This window comes from Carassius gibelio, chromosome A9 (assembly GCF_023724105.1).
Source record: "Carassius gibelio isolate Cgi1373 ecotype wild population from Czech Republic chromosome A9, carGib1.2-hapl.c, whole genome shotgun sequence".
In the NCBI taxonomy this organism is placed as follows: Eukaryota; Metazoa; Chordata; class Actinopteri; order Cypriniformes; family Cyprinidae; genus Carassius; species Carassius gibelio.
The window spans coordinates 28,133,982-28,145,199 of NC_068379.1; the positions used below are offsets into that span (position 1 = coordinate 28,133,982).

The window sequence follows — 11,218 nt, forward strand, 5'->3', positions numbered from 1 at the left end:
GGGTGCCAGCCAGTCCTTCGAGCACTACGGCTAAATCCCCTGAAGAGGCTGTACCTCTAGTGGGTGCCTCAACCTCTGAGCCCCATGAATGAAGCGGGCGACTAGAGGGTGCTTTCCCACAGAAACCCTGTCAATCAAAACATGGCAAGCCAAACTAGTGGCCATGTAAGTTCTCGGAGTACTAGGGCATGTGCCTGAGGACAATTTCTCTTGCGGGAGCTCCAGCATTGAAAACACTCCATCTGAGGGCATAAGTTCTTCTAGTGGAGGAAGTCCTAACACCAGTATCTCTTAGTTGGTCCCCCTCAGGGGCCAGACAAGCTAAGGCCAGGGATGAAATACTGTCACCTGTGCCTGAAAGAGAAGATTGACCCTGACTGGAATCACCCATGGTGAGCCATTGAGGAGGGATATTAGATCTGAGAACCAGACTCTGGTTGGCCAACAGGGCGCTATCAGTAAGAGCAGACCCCTGTCGATGGACCTTGGCCAGGACTCCCGGGAGCAGAGCAATTGGAGGAAAGGCGTAAAGACGCAGTCTGGGCCATGCATGGGCCATCGCGTCCAGACCCAAGGGAGCTGGATGAGTCAGAGAGAAGAAGAGGGGACATTGTGCCATCTTCTGTGAAGTAAAGAGGTCCACTTCTGCTACTTAAAATCTTTCCCAGATTTGACTGACTACTTCGGGGTGGAGTTTCCATTTCCCGTATTTCAGCATGTCTGGACAGCAAGTCTGCTCCCACATTCATATGCAAGGAATGTAACTCTCCCTGAGTGACAGGAACTTTCCTGTGCCCAAATCAGAACCTGGTGCGCTAAATCGTTCAAGCAGCACGACTGCAGTCCGCCCTGGCAATTTATGTAAGAGACTACAGATGTATTGTCCACCCGCACTAGGACATGGTAGCCTCTCAACTGCTGGAGGAAGTATTTCAGAAATACAGTCTTCATTTCAAAGGCAATTGACGTGCCAATTTGAGAAGATGACCTCTCCAGATCCCTTGGACTGGACAGTCATCTATGGCCGCTCCCCAGCCCATGAGGGAAGCATCTGTCATTAGCATCCTGCGATGACAACACGGACCTAGAGTGGGACCCAAAGTAAGAAACTGGGGTCTGAACCACATAGATAGGGTATGAAGCCCCTGGCGCATAACCCTTATTTGCCTCTGGGCACTGGCCCTTGAATTAAATCCCCTGGCTCTGTGCCACAACTGACAAGATCTCTTGTGCAGGAGGCCCAAAAGTATCTCAAAACTAACAGTGAGAGAGACCTAACAGTGACTTTCTGGCCTAGCTTGGCGCTCTTTATAGTGGTTAGAATGGATTCGACGCTTGCAAGAGACAGCTGTGCCCGCATTCATTGTGATCGAATCCCATACCACACCCAAATACGTTGTTCTCTTAGCATTGAGTCTCGACCCCAGAGATTCAATATGAGTTAAGATGACATGTTGATGTCGAAGCACAAGCTCTTGAGACTGGGTCAGATTCATCCAGTCGTTTATATACATTTTAAATGTGGATGCCCTGGAGTCATAGAGGAGCCAGAGCTGCACAGGTCGTATCCGATCTGTGCCACATGAGAGGAAAAAAATGGGAATTGGGTCACTTGAACCATGCAGTGTAAGGGGCCATTCACATATTGCTCTTAAAAACGCGTGGAAAATGCTAGGCGAGCCGCTTTTTCTCCTTCTTTCCAAAGCCTTCGGGCACTTGCACTCCTGAGGCATCTGTCGTTGCTAAGCAACCATGACCTGCGCTCTGCTAATAAATTTATTTCAAAATGGCAATCCATATACAGCTATGATCAGCTGTTCCTTCATCTTGGCTGAGCTTTCAACGTTGTTACTGGAAAGGATGAAGCTGGTTGGTTAGTTCTTGTCACCTAACCCGCGGTGCGCTTGCAGCATTCTGACAAGTTGAGATGTTTTTAACTCGATGCGCATTGGATTAGCGCAATTGAGCGTAGCATCGAGTGTAGCTTTTGATAAGGGAACCATGTTACATTATCCTTAAAAACAAAAGTTAATAGTTTTATTCAGCAATGACTGTAAAGACATTCATAATATTTCAATTTTCTTTAATAAAAACAAAAAAAACAGGTATAATGAGAATAACCATTAATAATAATTGAACAATAATAGATGATGATAATTAAGTAGCAAATCAGCATATTAGAATGATTTAATGAAGTATCTTGTAACAAATACATTTTTGCTATTACAAGAATAAATTATATATATATACACACACACAAACACACACACAATTGTTTTAATATTTCACAATTTCACAACACACAATATTTTACTGAATTTTTAAATAAACAAATGCAGCCTTGAGCAGAAATGCTTCTCAAGAAAAAATAACATATATATTGAATAAATCAAAAGCTAAATATTATTATTATTATTACTAACTTTTTTCTTTACAACTTTTACAATTTATTTTATATTAATGATATAATATTACAAAAACAAACAAAAAAAACTTTTCATTTTTCAAATAGCCCTGACTTTTAGCATGTTGAAGATAAACAATTTGTAAAAAAAAAATTATCATAAACTAATTAATGCAACCTGAATGCAAAGCTTTAACAAATTGCTCCATTACACATTCAGAATGATTAATTCCCGGCCATTTCATCTCCAAGGGTGTGTCTCGTACATTTCTGAGGATATTGCCTCCTACTGCAATGCTATTTCTTTTTCTCTGGTCTCCAAGGTAACAGGTGCTTAGAAATAGGCAAAATAAGAACCTCTCTTCTGCTGGAATGCAGCCTTGAGCAAGAGAGGAATTGTTGGCAAAAGAGCGTTGTGGAATTTGCATCCCAGGTTTTACAAGATCTGAAGAGCAGCTCTTTCCAAGCATTTCGAATGACTTGTGCTGTGGAAAAATAATGACAGATGAATTATGAATGTTTTCTTTTTGACTGCTTCAAGCTAAAAGCAACTTGATGGAACATTCAGTGGTCATGTACTCGCTGCATTGTTCTGGGAGAGACTTTAAATGCAGGCGTGAATCCTCTAAATTATCGTTTGGTATGTACAAAATACAGACGTCACTCCCAACATTGCAGTGGTTGATACAATGATAATCATACAGTAGCAACATTTTGCCATTTTGGAGAAGAAAGATATTTGTCTGCTATGTTTAACTAGAGTAATATTAGTGATTTGGATTAAGAGTTTCAGTTAAAAAAATGAAATTTTCAGAATTCATTGTATCAATTTCAAAAATAAAAATGTAAATAAAGATTAAATTATTATTTCAAGTTGTGTACTTATTATTTCAAATGTAATTAATAATAATAATAATAATAATAATAATAATAATAATAATTACAAATTGGAATATAATTACTAAACTTGAAAATATTTTTTAAATGCCCAGGGGAAGCTGTGACATTTCATATATTGTAACACAAATTTCTTGTAAAAAAAATAAATAAAAAAAAATAATATATATATATATATATATATATATATATATATATATATATATATATATATATATATATATATATATATATATATATATATATTTAATTATTATTATCATTTTTATTTTTATTAAAGGAACTGGGCATTTTCTGTAGAACAAACTCTCTATAGGGTCTTCAGTAAACATTATAAAGCTGAAAAATGAACATTCCAGCAATAACTGGACAGGGCTGAGGGCGTGTGGGAACATGACACTTTTATATAGTTAGAATCTTTCATTTTTATAGCATCATTAATAAAACTTCTTAGGAGGGCTACAATGAAGAGGAATCTCATGGATATATGAGTTGCATCATAAAGGGGCAGAGCCTTATCTAAAAGTGTTTTGATTGGTGTAGGTGAGAATTGCTTGGTAACACAAATTGCTAATCAGCCAATCACATGGCAAAAACTCAATGCATTTAGGCATCTAGATGTGGTAAAGATGACTTGTTGAAGTTCAAACCGAGCATCAGAATGGGGAAGAAAGGAGATTTAAGTGACTTTGAGAATGGAATGGTTGTTTGTGCCAGACGGACTGGTCTGAGTATTTCAAAAACTGCTGATCTACTGGGATTTTAACACAAAACCATCTACAGAGTTTACAGAGAATGGTCAGAAAAAGAGAAAACATCCAGTGAGCGGCAGTTGTTGAAGAAAATGTCCATCTCTTTAAAACTACAGTGTACCCATCTTCTGATGGCTACTTCCAGCAGGATAAAGCACCATGTCACAAAGCTCAAATTATCTCAGACTGGTTTCTTGAACATGACAATGAGTTCACTTAACTCAAATGGCCTCCACAGTCACCAGATCTCAATCCAATAGAGCAGCTCTGGGATTTGGTGGAACGGGAGATTCACATCATGAATGTGCAGCCGACAAATCTGCAGCAACAGCATGATGCTATCATGTCAATGTGGACCAAAATCTCTGAAGTATGCTTCCAACACCTTGTTGAATATATGCCATGAAGAATAAAGGCAGTTCTTAAGGCAAAAGGGGGTCCAACTCTGTACTAGCAAGGTGTACCTAATCAAGTGGCCAGTGGGTGTATATATATAATGGACATCAAAGAATTCAACCTTTATAAGAAGAAGAAAGGAAGGCGGAGAACATTAATAAATTATGATCTTTTTTTAAAGGGGAGGTCTAATGCTGTTTCATGCATTCAGAGTAATTTACACTGTTAAAGAGGATTATCATGCTAAGAATGGCCAAAGTAAAATAAAAAATAATAATAATAATAAAAAAATGATCTGGACGTATGACAGAGCATTTTTGTGCCAAATACACACTTCCCGGTTTCTTACAAGTTTCTGAAAGGTATTTTTTATTTTTTTTATCATGGCACTTCATTACATAATGAACGCTGGAACTCCTTATATGGGCATCTCTACCAGAATAGCATCGACCAGAGTGAGAGCAAGAGCTTGCCCATCAATGCGCTTCATTCGGCAGTGTTGCATGGGACTTGCTCAGGAATAATGTCTCAGAACTGCAGACAGTAAGTGAAACTGCATCAAATGCTTCTGTTTTGTTTGCAGTCGGTGCTCAAGTGCTCGTCACACATCAGCTTCGCCCACGGTGCGCCTCTAGGAGGTCGGCTGCTTTCAGAGAGAATTGGAAAACTTTATCTTTCTTTTATAAATATGATAAAACTAAAGGCTTTTTGGAGAAATTAAGGATGCAATACTACTTTATAGATACTCAAGATTAACATGATATTGGGTGTTTGGTCACCTTTAAACAAAAGGATTACAGCATTGGTATCTTCGATATTGAAAGTTAGTATTTGAATATATTGCAACCTCACAAAATAAAAAATCCCATCTCATTGTTTTGGATAAGAACAAAACGTCATGTAATATTTATTCGGAAAGGCCCATGGAAACCTCTCTGAACACACTTGATTCGGTCAAAAAAGCACAAGGGACAAATTTTCTTTTTCTTAAAAAGAGACAATCGCCTGGACAAGACTTGCTGACACAGTACTAGGGATGCCATGGTGTTGCTTCCAAACCACACACAAAATGAATAAGTAAAAATAATCAAATAAAATAATAAAAAATACATAAATACTGTACATACATAAACTAAGAAATTGTCAGTCACTTTTAAGCATATAAACAATAAGTAACACATTGAACTAAATATGAAAATTTAAAGTAGAAAATTTAAATAGTATTTTCTTGATTGACATGATTGAATCAACCAATCACAGTTGCCTTTGATTTTACATGCTGTTTAAGAAGGATAGGGTTATCTGAAATTGATTATACCATGAAAAACCAGCATAAAAAAGAAATAATAATAATAATAATAATAATAATAATGGTAAAGCAGTCTCCACAAACAGTAAAAAAAAAGTTATCAGAAACTCTGTTCATCCTAAAGTAAGACCCTTTCACATATTACTCAGAAGAACATATAGTTCTGGGACAACATATTCATATCACAAACGAGTTACATGACAAAGTTTAATACATTAAACGGGGTTAGGGATTTGCTCAGAATTTTCCCACATCAAGTGTTTCTTGAAAGGACACAACAAGAAGAGGGATGCTAAGATCAGAGAAAAGAAATCTGGCAAGCTGCTATGGAAAAAAGAGCATGCTGTTTCAAGTTCTTCACGGGATACAGAGGATATCGAGTGAGAAATGGAGGGAAAAGCAGTGAGATTGTAAAAAGACCAAATGTTCTCTATATGACACATCTGGAGGCTCCACAGGCCAAGTTCATTCTGGTCTATGCTGGGTTTTTGGCCCTAGTCAGGGTGCCTAACAGGGTGGGACCATAATTTGCTTTGCTGTCCCCTTTGTCAAAGGAGATAGACTAAACTATCATCAAATTTTATTGGAGAAACTATCCTCGCCTCACGACCAAACATAATAGCCGGTCGGAATCGAATACAGTTGACCTCACTGTGGGGAACACGGTCCCTAGTGAAGTGTTTTTTGGAGATGGCTAGTTTGTGTTGGAAAAGAGGTGTCGCTGAACAACTGTAGGGGTTCAGAACATTCTCCACCGTGAAATGAATTATTGCAAATCACAGGCTTTGGATAGGCCTACGGTCAAAAGATTTATTTTCCCTTTTATTAAAAACTTCCTTGCTTAACTTGCTGAATCTTGTCATTATATTGCATAACCCCCTTCTTTTTTCCATGTTGTATTATGGAGTTATATTTGTTTGGATTAAGTGGAGTACTCACTAATTCATTTTAAAAGGGATAGTTTACAATAAATGTCTGCCATCATTTACTCACCATCACGTTGTTGTTTGGGCAAACCTGTATGTCTTCTTTTCTTTTGCAGAACATAACAGGACAGATTTTGTTGTTTTATTCCAAGCCTTTGGAATAAATGTAGACTGGAGTTTTCAAGATTCAAAAAAGCACCGTAACAGCATCAAAAAGTACACTATATGACTTGTGCACCATAATCTGAAGTCATAGGATAGATTTGCGTGAGAAATAGATGGTTTTCTAAAATGGAAAAAGATCTGAGTCAAATAATGATTCATTCCCATATTACACAATACCACTTTTCTAAAAGCATCAAGGAGATCTGTTAAAATCAATTGACATTTCTTTAAACACATTTCAGATGGCTTCAGAAGAGTTGGAATGTAAGTCATATGAATTACTTTTATGGTGTTTTTTTCTTCAAAGGCCTGGGTTCATTTTCATAAATATTCACCTTAAAATTCATAATTTTAAATATTTTTTTAAATCTTTTAAACACAAATAAGGAAACAGTCATACAAAAACATACTGCAAGTTAATTTGAAGTATACTTATGTAATGTTCATGTAAATCTTTAAGTAATATCATTGTACTAGTAGTATACTTGTAAGTGTACTATTTCAATACAACTAAATTGACCCAAATTGGCCCACTAACACCTTGCATTCTCGATTAGTCTACAGTGGCGTAATGGAATGCGTGAATAGGGTCAAGATATGCAATTAAATGCACTGACAGGCAGGTAGGTAGGACAGCCTATCACAGCCCTCGAGCCAAGAGATATGGACAAACATTTAATACCCCTACACCTTCCACAGATGATATAAATACATATAAATACATTTAGACCACTTAACTTAGTGATTGCTTTCGGGATGTGAAGAAACTTGCAACCAGTATAAAAAAAAATTTTTTTTTGAACCAAATCACCCACTCTGCCTTTAGGAATACCAGTAGTAAACTTTGAGTACAGTACAAAGTATATACAGTTTATTTCTGACAAGTACATAAAAAGTAGACTGACAGTATACTTTTAAGCATACTAATAGGTGTATAAACTTATTTGGTAAAACTTTATTTTAAGGACCAATTCTCACTATTAACTAGTATGCATATTACTAGCATAAGGCCAACTAGCATATAGCATACTAGCACAGTTTATAAGTACTTATTAAGCACATTTTAATGCATTATTCTGCATGACTATATTTTGGTTCCTATACACTTAACCAAATAGCTTACTATCCATCGATAAACAGCAAATTAGGAAGCAAAATTCATAGTTAACAGTTCGGTAATAGTGAGTTAACATAGTTAATCGTTAGTTCGTTGGAACTTAAAATAAGTGTGACCCTTCTTTTTTGTAAGGGCAACTATTTCTTAAAGCTTGTGATGTTTCCTGTGATATTTGCAATCATTTTGTGTCACTGTGGTAACAGACATTACTTGTGAAAAAGATTAAGGCAGTCATTTTATCCTAAAGAACAGTTTGAGAGTCAGACCTGTCAAATGTTTGTCAGTCCCGAACGCCGACTGAGTGATAGTAGCCAACGTGTGGGAGTGTGAATCACAGCAGATCCTCTCCAAACGCGTGTTCACAGGCTCGTGTTCCCAGGTGACTGCAGGGAAACTGCAACAGGATGTTGGAATTTCATTAGAGCAAGGCATTAGAGCTTTTTTCCTTTAGTAAAGTAAACAAGTGACTTTGTCCTCGGTTAGATGTTTGTGTATGTCTCTTAGAAACATGCTATTCAAAACAAAATGCTGCAATCTTTAGTGACACGAAGCTTGTAGGTTAAAAAACAACAAAAAAAAACACCTTCTGATACCAGGAAATTATAAATAGAAATGTTTACACAATGATGAGAGAGTGTACTTACAATGATATTGATCAAAAGTCATTTGTTCAAAGTTACAGAAATACAGTATCTAATGTTTAACACTGTATGATTACGAGACTCAGAGCGGCTGTCAATGCCAACCAAGAATGTAAGTTATTAAACTGATTGCATGCAGCCCTATGGATTTTGAGATAACACAAAAGCAAGATTATTTTCTTATATTAAAAGTGAGGTGCAGACCTATTTTTAAAGCACACGTTTTGCACACATGCATGCAGTTATGATACATTAATATTACTAGGCAACAAACCCCTTAAATTAAGAAAACTCTTGATAATTCCCTTAGAATTATACAGATTTTGTTGCAACCAGTCCCAAAATTGTATCATTAGAGATCTGTGTCCCTAGGTCTTTATAGCTACAAGTGCTAAATATTGTGTATTAAAGCATGAAATAATACAGCTAAAGTGTGCAATTTATGTGCCAAACTGATTTGAAAAAAGAATCAGTTTTTAAACAGGCTTCTCAAATACTCCCCCTTTTAACATGGTATCAACAGCAACACCAGATCCTTCAGCTTCTCCCACTCATTCACAATCACCCGTTTGTGACTCTGCTCAGCTCTCCAGGTCTATCACCACCTGCAAAGACACCAATGTGATTATTAAGTCTATGCTCTGAACTCTCCAGGAATATCCATACATGGGATCATCACTTTCTCCTCTGATGAAGGCTAATTTAATAAACTCTGTTGAGCTGTACTTAATGGTATTGTCTTCTTTTGTTTGCTGACAACACCATTGGTTAAACAATTCATTTTATAATGGATCTACTGGGTGCATCATATATATATATATATATATATATATATATATATATATATATATATATATATATATATATATATATATATATATATATATATATATATATATATATTTGGGGGGTTGGTAATAAAACTGTTTTGGTTCCCATTGACGCTGATTGCACTTTTTGTCAACAGGAAGCAACCAACAAATGAGGCTATACCTTTGGACTGCTCACTTTATGGCACAAATCTGTAGAGCTGCTTTAAAACTTTAGAATTAGAATAGAGAAAACTGACTGAAAACTGACTCAGTTGTCTATTAAACCAGGAAATTATACTTATTCAAAAGGACAAAATGATTTTCAAATTAATTTCTTATCAGGCCAAAACTATACTCACTCATGCACTATAAATAATTATTTATCCTTCCTTTACTTTTTTTTTTTCCTTTTCTCTTTTCATGTTTTCCAATGGAAAATTTGCCTTCCCAGAATTATACTGGCTGTAGGGTCCAAAATCCTCATATTTCATATTAATATTCCTCCATTATTTTCCCCTTCCCATCTGTATAGTTCCTCTTACCCATTTAAATCTGTCTTGTTTCTTCTTCTGTTCATAACGGTATACTCATGTCCTGCCTGGCTTGCAGTCAGTCATAAACCTCCAGGTTCATTTGACAGCAACTCGCTATTTAGTTACAGAGACACTTATTGATCCATTTAATGTCTGGACGTGTGTCAGATTCTCAGCCATGCTGGGCTTCACAGCTCCAGGTCTCTCTGGTCATGTCACACCACTCTTTCATATGTATATTTAGGTAAGTAATTAAATATATTGCAGGGTTGAGATGAAAAGACTAAGAGCTGGTCCAAGCCAGCTGTTTTTGCATGAGAGCTCTGTGAATCTGGCACAGAGGACCGTGAAAGGTAAGGCTGGCCAACATTCACTCTGCTGAAGGAATTTTTCCTTGTTGAAGGTGTAGCTGTATTTTATTTTATTTTTTCTATGAAGTTAGTATGTAATACATGAAAGGACCATGATAAATTATGGAAAGTCTACCACACCACTTTCAAAAAGAACAGACACCAGGTTTTTGCTTTCTTTCTTTCTTTCGTCCTTGACAGGCGTTATGAATTTGAATCTAAACAGAAGACCATTGCTCAGGCTCTGAGCATATTACCCTGACTAATTATGAATCTCAGAGCTATTAAAAAGTGCTGGGGGTTAAAATTAATCAGCACAGTAATAATAACTCAAAACATAATGAAAGTTACTTTGATGAGGTGAGTGATTGGAGTTGGCCGAGTCAACAGTGAGTTACAAAGTGTGAGGTCTGACAGCAGTTCTTGGAGGAGGGGAAAATATGAGCTACCATGTTTGCCATCCTGTATGGATTTTGAACAAATATGCTGTAATTGCTTATGTAAGCAGAGCATAAACAGAAAGAGGTAAAGCCATAATAATTGGCCAAGATTGTTTGCTTATAAGCTTTGTCATAGTTTTCCCACAGCTTGACTGCTGGAAATGTCAGAAGCATATCCAAAACTGCTCTTTCTGAATGCTGAACGCTGAAGAGGCACATTAGGGGAGTGTATAAGAAAATCGATTTACAGAAGTCATTAAGCAGCTCTTAAATGTAATACTGCGCCTAAAAAGAAAGGAGATAACATGAAAACATAAATAATACATAAATAAGTGTTGAGTTTATTTCTGACAAGTACATAAAAAGTAGACTGACAGTATACTTTTAAGCATACTAATAGGTGTATAAACTTATTTGGTAAAACTTTATTTTAAGGACCAATTCTCACTATTAACTAGTATGCATATTACTAGCAT

At 36.5% G+C, this 11,218-nt stretch overlaps 1 long non-coding RNA gene across 1 annotated transcript; it reads right to left on the bottom strand.

Annotated features, from left to right (window-relative positions):
• Positions 1 to 2,533: 2,533 nt before the first annotated feature.
• On the bottom strand, positions 2,534 to 8,701 carry LOC128020097 (uncharacterized). Its single transcript, XR_008185282.1, has 3 exons — positions 8,233 to 8,701; positions 6,752 to 6,970; positions 2,534 to 2,889 (listed from the first exon to the last, which is right to left on the bottom strand). It is a non-coding gene; the product is annotated as an uncharacterized LOC128020097 (long non-coding RNA).
• Between the last annotated feature and the right edge of the window lie 2,517 nt (positions 8,702 to 11,218).